Here is a 14,864-nt window from a genome sequence, read left to right as displayed (position 1 = left end):
CGGCTCCGGGCACCCGTGACCCCGCACGTGCCCGGCCGTGCTGCGCCGGGGATGTTGTGCGGCGGGGCGGGTCCTGCTGCACAACCATCTTAGAGAAGTGCCGGGGGACGGAAAAGCTCGCAAGTGTAACCCGCATCTCGGCACTCCCCGCGATCCTGCGCCGCCCTGAACACGAATGTGCCAAGATGCCACAGAAGGGCTGATGGAAAGGTAACTCCTGGAGCATGAAGGCTCCAAAGCTCCCTTGCTGTGGCGGTCCTGCAGGTCCGTGTGAGACAGCACGCACCCCCTTTCCCATCCCCCGGCTGGCAGCACAGCAGCAGCCTCCATTTACCCTGGCACGGATCAGGAGCTGCAATTCTCTTTCCCCAGTACGAAGCGGAGCAGCGGCAGCCCCCGCGCACCCCCAGCTCCAGTGTGCTCTCCCTCACTGAGGTCTCAGCCACTGGCGATAATGGCATTAACTGGGGACTTTGCAAAACTCACGTGTGACAGGAGAGCTCCTACATCAAAGCAGTTCTTAAAAATAGAAGAGACCAAACCCGAATGAAAAAGCTACACCAGACTACATCTTAAAAATTTTAACAGACACAATTTAAGAAATGTCTTATGAGGAATTACAGATTTATCAGCATGGTTAGTTCAAATCATTACAATGTTTGCAATATTGCCAGAAAGCAGTAAACATAAAGTATAAAATAGAATAAACCTGTTCGCCTCTTGAGCATCTGATTCCAGTAGTCTCTACTGTTACAATACATCAACTAAATCCTTCTATTGGCTGTAGAACAACAACAGAAAATAACATATCACTCACTAATTACTCCTTGTTACTGCTCAGCTAATAGATTCCATGTCAGGCCAGAAATAAGCCATCTCCATTTTTATTCTTCTTCTAAATGTCACCAAGCAAAAGACTGACTGCCATTCCATTTTAACATCTTCTTTGCTGAATTATTTTTCCCAGTTTATTCAAGTAGGTATCCTACACTATTAGGGAATAACATGTCAGCAAAATGTACCTATGTCAATCTTTCTGCACTGGGCACCATATGGATTCAGTAACATGAAAGTTTACTAGACGCAAAGAACTGTGGAAATTAAAATAGATTAAAAAATCAGTTTATCTCTAAGGAACGACCAAGCCCTACATTATGCAGTGACATATCAACAGCTAAATATATATTTTTTTTAATTAAAGAAGTTGTAAGCTAAAGTATTAGAAGAACTAGCATTATCTGGCATCACCAAAACTCTTCGATCTGCACAACCTAAAATATTGGAATCTTTTTGTTCTCTGCTCCAGAGAGTTTCAGAGGCTCAGTTTTACTCTACTAACTATTATGCTCATTTTTAAAATTAAAAAAGCCATTTCTTGCAGCCCAGCCTGACTTGGATGAGACAGTGGATCGTGACCCCTACTGAAAATCAAACTGTTTGTGAGATTGGCGAGGGTCAGTATCCTGACTCATGGACATATAAACCCATGAGAGACACACTGATGCCAGGTAAAATAATGCAAGGGTCCTTCCAGCCTCCAGCGAACACAAAGTGCTGAATGAGGACAGCCTGATCTGCCACATGGTTCCTGTGGGAGTCCAGGCCCAGCCATCAGCCCCAGAGTGGGAACTGGGTGGGCAGGGCCCTGGCCTGGCACAGGGACCAGCACAGCCCTGGCACTGCTACATCACAGCAACTGGAAAAGAGCTAATGCAATCTAATGGGCATAAAAACTTGTCTTCTAGAAAGCAGACATCTGCACACATTGGTGAAGAAATTGTACAAAAACACCTGCAGCCACTTCTGATATTTACAATAGCAGGGAAATAATAGTGATAGTTCAAAGAGTACTGAAAAATTATCCAGGGAGCACAAAACAAGCTAACATAGAATATGAAGCTTCCACATTTCAGCTTATTTAGCTTCTGAAGAAAAAAAACGTGACAAAAGACTGGATTACTTTGAAAAGGTACTTAAATACAGGAAAGATATCTCGATAGTATGACCTTTTCAACCTGGCTGACAAAGGCAATGCTGTCCATTTGCTGGAAACTGAAGCAAGACAAACCTAATGTTGACATTTCTCGACTGTGAGGGCAATTAAACATTTAAATAGTTTATATCAGCAGAGATAGTGGGTATACATTTGCTTGGGTTTTAAACACGAGATTAGATACACTTTTTAAAGATAGGTTTTAACTCAGGTTTGGAAGAAATCCAATCATGTGTATCAGGTGGTTACTGAAACACTTGAGCTGGTTCCACAGAGAGGAATGAGGGAATGGTACTGGTGGTTCTGAATATGGGTGTCTGAACATTGTCAAATGTAGGCTCATCTCACAGACCATTCAGCACTGAGAGTGCTCCTCAACTTACACTTTCTTGTTTCTCTGGAGAGGCAGCTTTATCTGATCTTTGTAATGGTGTCATCAGTAATACTTATTTCCCAGACCACAACAGGAAGAAAACCACCTTGAAAATAAGGTATGATAATGATGATGATAAAATGTAAACCATATAACACAAAAAATTCAAAACTTTAAAAATACTGCCTAAACATACCTGCTAAGTTCTTTTTAAAAATTGCCATGTAGAACTCTGGGGAAAATATAAAATATGATAGGAGGCAAGATTGTAATTGTTAACAATACAGAAACTCTGTAGAGAGCAGTTCTTCAGCACAAGGGGGGTTTTTTGTGTGTTGCTAAAGGGAATTTCACTTTGGCCCATTGGAGAATTCCTGAAAAGTAGAAAGCTATCCCCTTGTTTTCTAGTTTGGGTCTAGGGTGGACCACAGCCTGACACAACTTTGGCATGACTTGGATAGCTCCCTGGGGCTGCTGGAACTTCCAGAGGAGCCTGCCCAGTCTCGTTTCAAAGCAGCTTTTGAATTGCAGGAGACGTACACATCAGGCTCAAATCTGCTTCTTTACCTTCAGCTCAGTTTAAACTGGAATTAGAAGATACACAATAAACTCAGGAAGGAACGACTTCAAAAATATTGTGACTGAAAAATATTTTCTACTTCACTGTACAAAATACCAAGACACACGTTTTCATGAGAAAAATACGTACAAAAGACTTCCCACTAAAAATGAAAAAGAAAATGTCTGTCATTGTGAGAGTAGAAGACTACAGAAACAGTTCTTGTGTTTGGGAGTTTGCCAATGAATCAGAAAGGGCTGGTAAAAATGCATTCATTGTGCAGAGCCCCCTCACTCTGGAAAAAAACTCCTTTATTCGCAGAGACAGGATTCTGCTCTCATATATAGCATGATAACTCCTGTGAAGTCAATGGGAGTTGACTTGCATTACGCAGAGATTTTTGCCCAGATATTCAGCATTTGTTTACAGTAGGAACAAGAGACTCTAACTATTGTTGAAAACTATTTCACTGCTTATTTTTAATACAAAGGGTTCAAAGTGAGGAAAGCTCAATTTGTAGGAATTTCATAACTATCAGGGGTTTTATCCATTTTATAACATGTTGTCAGAGCTCAGTTTCAGATTTTTTTCATGGACAAGTAAAAGAGCTTCTTAATGAAAGCTGGTTTGAGTTTATAAAAATGAGGTATCTTAATTGGTGAAGCATTTTCTATCCTCTTGAGCTAATACTTTGTAAACAGCAATTGAGTGAGGGACCACAGGTGTTTACTGGCAAAGTCTGTCTACAAGACATCAGTGAAGTACAGATCTGACACAGAAAAAAAGGGAGCTGGGCAAGATAGCTGGCATTAGTTCATGGATATCTCTGGGATTGGAGCAGAAAGGGCAGGGACAAATGGGAAGGAAGAGGGGCTAAAGGGGGAAAGGGAAGCACAAGAGAGGCAGGGTGAGGAGTTTGGAGCTGGAAATTCAGTTTAATGATGAAACATTAATTATCAAGTGCTGCTGAAAGAGGTGGTCCCTCCTCTCCCTATTTCACTGTCTCCAACCCTGGCTGTGATTTTTAGCATTGGTGCTCATTTTACCCCATAATGACCTGATTCAGAGAGCTGAACTGAAAGAAAAGGAACTATACAAGTTTAGTTCCCTGACTCAGCTCACAAGGGAGACCAGGACAGGCAGTAGGAGGAACGGGACGGACTACCCCTTTCAGTAGCAGCCCACAATTAGATTGGCAGAACCACATCCTGAGGTCAGCAGGGGACTCAGGCAGCAAGCCAAGGAGAAAGCCAGCACTGGCTAAGTCAGGAGACTGAGGCTGAAATGAAGAGTCTATGAGGACAAAACACTGTTGAAAAATTGATGTTGGAGGGAATGAAAGGCCTGGAGAAGTGAGGTCAGGTTTGGAAGGAGGAAGAGGATAGAAAGAAATTGCAGGAGTTTGTCCTTGCTGCAGCATTATGTTCTACCCTTGAAAATACATTAGAAAATACTAAATTTCACTATTCCTTTACCACCAAATTTTCTGATGCAAATTATGAGCCAATGTGCCTATGTCATTGCCTTCTGTTGTCATAGATAATGACAACTCCTTACTCTTATCAGTAACCAATGCAGGCAGCAGGGAAATCATTTGCAGTCATCTAATCTTATTGATAAAAGCAGTGGTATCACACCAGCATGCCAGTACTGACATGTCTCTAGGTCATTTTAAAAAAACAGGAAAAAAAAGACTAAACAAAGCAAAATACGAAAATTAACATTGAACACCTGTAAGGCTACAAAATACAGTTTTTAAAAGTTGACTCATACATGGCTAAAGACAAGCAAGAAAGACTCATTTCTCCTCTAAAATGGATACCTACAAATTCAAAAATCTTTGGCAGACAAAACTTGATTTAAACTTTTCTGGTTTTAATCTGGTGTGTCTGTTAAGATGTCAGTGACATAAAAGTGTTAATCTTTTTCATTCAGTTTTCCTTCTGTATCTGCATTTCCCTACTGATGTAAATTTAGCCTATACAATGCAGCAGTTTGTACAGATGACTCTGAAATACAATAGCTGCCCCTCTAATTTACTTAAATGGTACTGAGAAATTGTCCCACCATGGGAACTAGTATTTTCAGTTTTCCCAGTCCAGCTTTCTTACCCCAGTTGAGTCACTGAATCCCTTAGTGATCTTGAACAAATCATTTGATTTAATTGCACCCGAATCAAGCCAGCGGGATAAGTAAAGTAAAGGGCAGCTCTTCCCTGCAAACCAAACCCCTGCCTGCAGTGGGCCTTCCCCAGTAACCAGACACGAGTGAAAGTAACACATTTCCTCTTGGGACTACCCTGAGGGAGTCAAGCATTCCAAATGTGTTTCAAAACCAAGAAGATGGGTTCAAATTTGGTCTTGAAAGATGTTCTTGCTAATCCAGTAATTAACATGATGGCTTTGCATAGAATAAAGAATCTTAAATATTTAGAAGCATATGATTATAGTGTTTTTAAAAGAGTCACTATTACTTAAAACATACTAATTTTCTTGTTCACTTCAAACAGACTAGATCTCAAATGTTACATTTTTTAAACTCTGGTGGCTTACTTAATGAATGCTTGTGACTCATAAGGCCCATTATTAGTCCTTCTGAGCATACATTAGCAAAAAAAAAATTATAGCAAGCCAGCTTTTATGTACTGTTTAGCAGAATATTCACAGCATTATATAGACCATTGCAATGTAGTTCCCCTGTAACTACTAAAATGTGTTGTGATCTACTCCTTTGGGCATGTTCCATTTTATTTCCTAATTCAAATAATGTGTGTTACAGATATACACCTTAGTGATGGTGGCATCAAACTGAAGTTATAAAAATATTGAACCAGCTGCTACACAGGAACAGCTCCTGACTGATATTTTTATCTGGGGTTATTTACTAAGTCTTTTTGTGAGTATGTCTGCCCCTCAGTGAGAGCTAGATTTGTTAAAAAGCCAACCACCTTCCTCTCTCATTAACCACAAATGATACTGCAGATGCTTAGCATTTTTTCCATGAAGTCCTACATCCATCTGTTCCTGATAAATTCACTTGTAGGGAGTATCCCTATAGTAAGTACAATTGTGAAACGCCCACACAAAGTCACAAGGCTTACAAATTGAGATAATATCCCCTTTTTATGCTAGGAAGTTAATCTGTTTATTTATATGATTTTTTGAAAAGGAAAGTGAAAAAAGAGAACTTTGAAAAATGAAAGTCAGCATTTTCTTTCTAGTCTGAATTCCACCATTAGTCTATTTTTGGTCTGACTTTTTTACAGCATTTTTGGTAAGACTGTACTATCCTTACAGCAAATTATTAAATCATCTTAGAATTATAAACTCTCAGCAATTGATTTTTGTTGATTTGTAACTATCTGTGGTTGTGAAAAGGCAGTAGATACACCACAGTCTATAGCATAATTTTATTAGAAAGTATTATAGGAATAATAGAAAAGAATCGGACTTCCATAGGATCTGTGTGCCCATTTCTTTTAGGTTCTGCAGGCTCCTGCATATTTCATTCCCAGTAAATGCCAGCAGATTTTCCCAACAGGGCCACCAATAAAGGCTGCTAATTATTTTTACACGTATTTTCCAAATTCTCTCATTTGAACAAGCATGTACAACCAGCCTCCCTTTCCATTGCTTCCTAATCATAATACAATCTGAAAATGTTTCTTCTACCTCCAGTTGCCAGATGCAATCCTTTGAAAGGAAGGAAATTATCCTTACACAGAACTTTTAACTTATCTCTATCTACTTTAAGGGCAACAGTGGTTACTACAAGAGGATGGGAAAATAGAAATTTTTTAAAACATGGCACCTTGGCAAAGTTTTTTTTAGATTCATACTGCAGACAAAACCAACAAAAATCCACACTTGAGTGCTCACATAATCAGCAAAGCTGCTGTATTTCCTCCCATGCTGGGAGAGATACCTGCCATACAAGAATGGAAGTGTTTGAGCAGGAGGAGCAGGATCTAGTTCACTGAAAAATCAAAAGAAAACCCTGTCAAAATGTGATCTGCTATAATCTCAGAGCCTATGAGGAAATAAAATCTTAAACTGAAAACTCTGAGTATTAAAAAAGACTGAAATGTTTTACATCTTTGTTATTGCAGTTCTCTGCTGCTGTAATTATAATGGGCACTTTGTTCTAATACCATCAATCTTCATTTTTTATTTATTTGCTAAATTGTTTGCTATCATGAGAAAAAGAAGATAATTTATAATAAAAGCCCATCTGCATAGATTTGTGCAAATATAATTGCGCATTCTAATGCTCAGACAAGGATGTATTGATTACACCTGAGATCTATTTGTTAACAAATCTGGGGCCATAGAAATGTATTTTTAAAAGTAATTCCACAAGAGATAAAATAAAGTACTTACAGCCATGCTAAGGAGTAAACCTGGTTGTGATTTCTGGCAGAAATCATAGTGCAGCTTCCAGGTGTGGAAGATAATTTATGAGACAGATGAAGGAACTGTGTTTCATAAGAGCTGTGAAGAGCAGAGCTGTGTTCTCAGCATTCAAACACAAACGAAGCACAGCTGGCCACTGCACTGAGCACATCTGGAATGCTGAGGCTGCTGCACAGCTGCTGTCCTTGCAGTTCATGTCAACATGGACTGCTCAAATTTGGCACATAGAAAAGGTCATTAGCAAGCTTATTAGAGCTTATTAACCAATACTTGAGAGACATTACTTCCGTGTACAACAGAAAAATACAGAGTTAATCACACTGAAAACACTGAAGTGGCTGCAGAGAAAATGGTTATTTGTCGAGATCACAGGCAATGAATTCATACTCAAAGTCATTATATATTGCCCCAAACAGTGTTCAAATAAATTCTACACAAGAAATACTAAACATCTACCTTAAATTTGACCATGAAATGCAATTATAGCTGTCTCCCCCTCCTTGGTAATTGTCAAGTGGTTGGGATGAGCTTACTAAGAGCAGATTTTTTTTGGTTAGCTCCTAAATCATTGCCAAGACCCACGGTGGAGTCCAGGTAGGGCAGCTGTAATATGTGTCTTTTAGGTATGTGTTCTGTATTTTAAAATATTCTTAGAAGGAGATCCAATTTCAAAACTTGGGTTTAAATTAGGTCTCTTTATTTAATCATTAAGGATTCATACCACCAAGATCCAAACCCAGTTCATCTTATCTTTGTATACATACCCTTAAGTAAACTGGGAGGCACATGAGCCACTGACTGGAAACTGTATTTAGGTTGGAGGAGGAATTGTTTATACAGCATAAGGAATTGTCAGCAATTCTTGGTAAATAATGTTCATGAACACAGACCTAAGAAATTCTGGATTTGGGGGAAGCCAGTGAGGATTTAGGTTTTGCCATGAGTGCCTTTTCCATAGCAGAAAGATACAAACCCTCATTTGCAATCTTCAGCCATTGACTTTGAAAAAGCTTGTAACTCTATGCAAAAAAATCATACTTTAATTTTAATTTCCTGCATTGCATTAAATTACAAAGGTGTAAGTATTTTACTTTTATCATTGTTGTCTTTCCATTTTAATAAATTTGGGACAGACTTCTTAACCTGCGATTGATGCACAGGTGGAAAATAAGAAGTTAATGATTGGACAAAGACTGTATTTCTTTTAGTAGCTTTTGCTTTGCTTCTGGCTCATGCAGAGATTCTGTGTGAATTTACAGAGATTTCCAGGGCTGGTTCTGAGCTTTTACCCTGTGAGATACATAACTCTGCTGTTTCCTAGACATAAGATTTTTACTTATTTTGGGTCAAATAATACATAATAAATCAGTTTGTAGACACAATGGTCTGATTAAGATTCCTATTAAATAAAAAATCCCTTCTTCCATGGTACTTTTCTAAGTTTGTGTTCAGCTTGAGTCAAGTAGTGCAGGGTTCAGTACACTACTTGTTTTGCTTTTCAACAACTAATTTCAGAATAAATCCTTTTGGCACCTTGGAATCTGAATTATTCTTTTATTAGAACTCATGTCTCTTGCTCAAGTCAGTAAAGAAGGACAATGTTTTTTCATAAAGGTGTGTCCTACCATATAGTTAAAAATAGTTTTTTTTCTTTGTCTAAGACATTTCCCTGTTCTAAAAAGGGTTAATATAAAGCATAAAGTAAATAAAAATGCTGCAGTCTGAACTGGAAGCAGCAGAATAGCCCAAAAAAACCTTAGGGTGTTTCTTAGTATTACACAGATAAGCATCTGTGACCACAGAGACTCTTATAAAAAACAAGTATTTTTAATTGAGTTCTTCTGGGCACATATACTGTGCTCTCAAGCTGTTTCCTTGGCTCTCCTTGTGTCTCCCTCCCCATTGCTTTGCTTCTCCAGTGAAATAAAAGCCTTTTATGTTGACAAAACCATTTGTGTTGTCACTAGAAACAGAAAACTATACAAATGACTGCGCAGTAATCTATAAATTGTGTCAAGCAACTGAGAAATTGGTAGGTAAACCATCCCTCTAGAGATGGATACACAAAAGTTCATTGCAGTTGCTTTCATATGTACAATTACTTTAGATGCCCTGGGTTTTGCCTGCTGGTTGTAGGCTTCAGGAGAGTTTTCACTTACTGTAAAAAATAAATACATTTCTTCTAAACAGTCCAAATATTTTCATCTAGGTGACCCAGAGATGTGTGGCAAAGTCTGAAACATTTCTTCTTTCTTATCAGTTCTGCTGGGAGAAGCATTAATTGCAGTCTGCTAGCTATATAAAGGAAAAAACAAATTAATACAGAGGGTTGTTCACTTGATTTACTATAAATCAGAAAGTATTTCCAAGGAGAAAAGAAAGATTCAGGCAGCATTTGCTTTCTTGCCATTGTGAACAAAAAAAAAGGCATTGTTCATTTAAAATAATAGCTTTACAGAATGAGTCTATTTTTCTCCTTACCGGAAGATTGCAGGAACAGAACACAATTCATGCATTTACTGCCACTCCTGATTAAAGTGAAGATTTAAGCTCCTGCATATCCTGTCTTAAACTGATTTCAAAATGACTTTTTTTCAGATAATACCAATATGATGGTCATTTCAGAACAATACTTTACAGTCTGGAACACTGACCATTACTTGGATCTCAGAATAACAAATTATCCTTGTGTCCATCCAGACAAAAACTGGAATATGTTTGTTAATACAGCTCACAAATTACAACTTTCTCCCCTCAGAATTAGTAGTTTTCATTACTGTTTTAATTTACAGTTCTCCAATTAAAAACTTTCCCTCTGTTTTACTCTCAGCTAAAGACTAAACAGATGCCTGTACATGATTAAGTCCTCAATTAATTAACCCTGCATAATATGATTGGAACAACACACTGAAGGGTGTGCAAAATTTGTACTCTATTACTACACAGAAGATAATTTCATCACACATATCTGGTCTTAGGTCTATTAGCATAATAAAACTAAAAACCTTGTCATATGGTACCCATGGCCAGCCTTTGACTTCAGACTTTATCAAACATCTTCATCATCTTGTTCTTCTCACTGAAAAAGGAATAGCGAAATATCTAAGAACTTGTGCTGCATATCTGCTTAGAGAGTGCACTGAAATCACAACTACAACCACTGAGGATATGGTGTAACTACCATAACTAACTCAACAGTTTTAAAGGAGATTAAGTTTCAGAGCTGATGCATTCACTTCAAAGGAGTTCAGTTTCTTAAATTCAGTAAATCTCAACTTTTTTTTTTAATACAGAAGACATGGAATCCTGAAATCAGGGATTTACAGAAGATATGGAATCCTGAAAATCAATAGCAAAAGCAGTAAGTAATTCCCTTGCAATAAGAGATCAACATTCACAAAGCCAGTAACTTTGATGCACTTGGAGAAAAAAGTAAAATTTGCTTACAAATAATCTGAGGTGATTCATTGCTTAGAATTGTGTTTTCAGGTACATATCAAAATTGGAAAGTGAATCTGTCCCTACATAAACTAGGGCAGATTCTTAGTGTTGCCATTCTGCAGAGCCTGTTTCTTTCACAGCCCTTAGCTTTACAGATGAAAAGGAGCTGTTTAAGGTGAGGAAACTGTTGGCAGCAAAATAAACTAGCTTGGCAAAAGATCAGGAGGTTTCAATCTCTTGGCAAGAAATCAAAGTTTCCTTCCTTTCTTTGTTTCAAACACTTGATCTGCCATTCTCTGAACAAAGCATATGGAAAATTCTGAAGAGATTGTCCATTTCTTTATTCCTTTCCCTGCCTGGAACTGAAGTAACCTAAGAACCTTTATAAAGACCAAATATAAGAATACATACTCAGTTTTCGTTCTCATGGGTAGTAGAACCTGGATTAGAGTGTTGAATTCATGAATTATAGGACTTTTCATCCAGGATCTCTTACCACATCTTCATTCACACCAAAAATAATGCAACATCTTGATTTAGTATTGACACAGAAAGATGGGGAGAGGAGCAAAAATGTGAACTACAGAAATGAGAAAAATCATCTGGGGTGGTGAAATGTAGGAAAGCCAGTATTTGAACATTTATCCATTTCTTGATTTAACAGAGTAGAACTCTCATTATAGGATGTCTTAAATTAAAATGAAAGCATGAAAATTCTTAGGTCGTATCAGACAAAATATCATTATCAGCTTATTTTAAGCAGCATACAAATTATCCTTACAATTTAGAAAGAGCACATTTTCTGATTTCTTCCTCTGTACTTCATGAAAAGATGCACTTGAGCATTACAACTACAGAACACAGCTTCCCACATTTCTTCAAAAAGTACTGAGAATGTTGCTCCTTTCACTATTTATCAAATAAAACCAGATGTGAGTATCAACAGATGCATAACTGTAGAATCATTACACTTTTTCACAACCTCTCAGAGAGTTCATCCTATTTAATGCAATACCTTAAACTTGAAATTTTTAGCTGTCCTAATCAAATATCCAGAATTAAGTCTTTGCCTTTGCTCTATGCAGGAAGATATTTAAATTGGCCTCTTCAAACCTTACTTAGTATTAGGATGAATATTTCTATGTGGATGCTGATTAAAATAGCCTGCAACAGTGATACAGTTTATTTACAGACATGGACAATAGTTGTAATAAGGAACTGATAGATATCTCCTTTTTGCTTAAGAAAATATTTCTTAAACTACAGCCTAATTTTCAATACATATTAATTTCCTATTTCTCATCTTTTTGGACACCAGATAATTACTGATGTATCATTATCTTCTCAAGGTAGCTCTGTTTTTACCAACTTTGTCACAATTTTGGGGTCAAAAATGGCCTCTCTCATCTGTTTGCAAAATTGCATTAATGTATCACGTCCTACTAGGGAATAGGATAGAAGTTAGCCTGGAGGAAGGGATGAAACCTTGTAAAGAACAGAAAGAAAAAAATCCTCTATTCTTCAGAAAAAACTTTGCCTAATGATTTCTGTCAAACCAGATTCACAGTTCTTGCATAATTAGGATAGAATACAACAGATTTACAGGCCAGATGCCATACTGGAGATTACTATTCTGTCAACTCGTCCTGTACAAGTTCACCAGACAGTTTCCTCCTCTTGTTCATGACATCCTGTTCATGAACAAGACATTGTTCATGGGGTTTAAGGTATTACGTTTGTTGTTGTTTAAGGTTGTTTAAGGTATTATGTTTTGGAAACAGAAGCAGAATTCTTTTGCCTTGTTTGTAAATCGGGCCTCTTTCAAGCTGCAGCAGAGTAACAGGCTAAATTGGTAACTGGTGCTAGCAATTCTTCTTTATGATCCTAGTCTTATTATTGCTAGTAATTATAATAATTATCCATACTTCTTACTATGAATTTAATTCCTTCCTACAAGGAATGCTTTAGAGCCTTCCTGTTTGCTCCTGTTGTAGACATTTTCTCATTGGTTCCACTCCAAGCATCCATTTTTATCAAGAAATAGCTGTACTGTCAGTCTAGAGAAGCCATTCACAACATGGGACTGAAGTGACTCCATGCATTATGAAACCTGACTTCCTTCTGCCCACTTTCATACTTCCAAAGCCACTCCTGCCTTCCGTGCTGGTGATGCCAGCAGCAGGCTCAAGCCCTCCTACCACTGCAGTGCTGTGCTCTGCTCTGTGTCCTCTGAGAAGTCCCAAGAATAGGAATAATTTCTCTCTTTGTAGTTGCACCCATGTATTTGCACAGACTGAGCACTGCAGAGCAGCACTGGAGTTAAAAGACAGCTTCCAAGGCTGTCCAAAAGGTGTGCAGTGGGAACAGAATGTATTGCTGCAGGAACGTTTGCAGGGAGGAGTGATTCACCAATCTGCTTTTACTTGCAGTAGCCCTTTTACCCCAGCCATTCAAAAGTCACGAGACATGTCTAGCACATCCCATGTCATGCTTGCTTGAAGTCTTGCGAAGCAAACATAACTGAACATTCCTGTACAATAGCTGTTTTTTTAAACAGTTACTTCACTATTGTTAACTGAACTACAAGTTATGACAAGTGATATATCCATAGTCATCCCTTTGGCATTCTTTATAAAAACATGAATCACGGAAACATTCATCATGAGGAACTCCCATCATAAGGACATGTACACAGTGTGTCGTTCAGCCTGGCTGTATCTTTCCACTCTGTAAAATGTAACTGTCAGAACAACTTCAATGAATTGTACAGGCCAACATGTAAGTTTGGTAAAGAGCAACTGATAAAACACATGTCAGAATTCATTAGTTATGTTTAACTTCGAGTAATGCTTGTGTACAGAAGAAAAATGAAAATTTTCTTTCTTTGTAAGTCATTCTACCAAACACTGTAATAGCACCATATCAGTGTACATCAACCAGAAAACAAAACACTTGGAAGAATTGGCCAACTAACAAAGCTCAGACATTGTAAAACATGGATAAAGAGCATCAACGGGATAAAAGAACTACTAAACCAGATTGTGCTTGAGCTTGGTCAACAGGAAAGGGAGGAATTAACTGCAGCTGCCCCAAAATTGTCAAAAGGAAAGGAATAGACCTAACATATCCAGAAGCCCTTTCAAAAATACTCACAGGGTTTTTTTCCCATGTTTTTCCCCACAAAAGCCTTTCACCACTTTGGGTCAGTGCTAAATGGTGCTGACAGCTGTTGTTTATGGTACCTTTAGCCTGTCCAAGATCCAGAAGTAACAGTAAGTTTCCCTGAAAACTGAAATGGCTTCATTCACAATTGTGCCAGTTTTCTGCAGGTGACAGGAGAGGATACACAATGGGGTAAATGTAAGGACCATCTTTTATGCCATATAAAAGGAAAGGAACTCAGGAGAAGGGTGCTACCTACAGACATCACCAGGCATGTTTTCCCATGGATAAAGGTACTTGCATTCCAAGAGACACAGTGACACCCTCTGTGCTCTTACTGTTCCGCTTTTCTAGGCAAGAGGTGCCAAAAAGTTTTCCACTCTCTAAGGAAGAGTGCTAACTGGAAAGAATTTTATACTAGCTCTGCTCACACAGTTATATAAGTGAAACTCAAGAGAAATGCCAACCAATGATTTCCTAAGAAACATTATTATTTTGGTCAATTTTTTAAAATTAAATACTAGATTGAGTGTTCCTTGCTGTAATGAGGCAGTGCTGAATCATAAAATGTCCTGTGCTGAATTGAGCTGGTTTGCAGTTTCTGTCCATGCACTCCTCACTGTGCCCATGCAGCTCCCCCAAGCTGCTGTGCCACAAAGTTCCAAATGCACTCCCTGAGCTGCCCTGACCACAGGGGACCTTTAAACAAACATTACACATCAGGTCTCAAACTGGAAAGCACCAGTACCTTCTTCCACCTTCAGGTTTCAAAACGGATGTGTTTGACACAGGAAAACGTACACTTGGCTTTTAGCAGAAGTCCCAGAACTGGAAGGATTTTCAGTGCTTCTATAGTGCTGCGAACCATAGTTGCTAAGATCTTATTTAAAATCCTATTATGGAGGAAAAAACATTGTATATAAT

The 14,864-nt window shown here is 38.2% G+C and overlaps 1 long non-coding RNA gene across 2 annotated transcripts in view; it reads left to right on the top strand.

Annotated features, from left to right (window-relative positions):
- Window positions 1-11: 11 nt before the first annotated feature.
- The window catches only part of LOC115948291, a 19,672-nt gene continuing 4,819 nt past the window's right edge, over window positions 12-14,864 (top strand). Inside the window, exons 1-2 of one of the 2 annotated variants that reach the window (XR_004082121.1) lie at window positions 12-210; window positions 10,631-10,698. This is a non-coding gene — a long non-coding RNA (uncharacterized LOC115948291). Of the gene's footprint in view, window positions 211-372; window positions 725-10,630; window positions 10,699-14,864 lie in introns of those variants that run through there. The other variant, XR_004082122.1, reaches the window with a different exon arrangement.

The sequence above is a fragment of the Geospiza fortis genome, unplaced genomic scaffold (genome assembly GCF_000277835.1).
Source record: "Geospiza fortis unplaced genomic scaffold, GeoFor_1.0 scaffold318, whole genome shotgun sequence".
In the NCBI taxonomy this organism is placed as follows: Eukaryota; Metazoa; Chordata; class Aves; order Passeriformes; family Thraupidae; genus Geospiza; species Geospiza fortis.
Note: the sequence above shows the minus strand (reverse complement) of the source record. Positions and strands in the feature narration are given on the sequence as shown.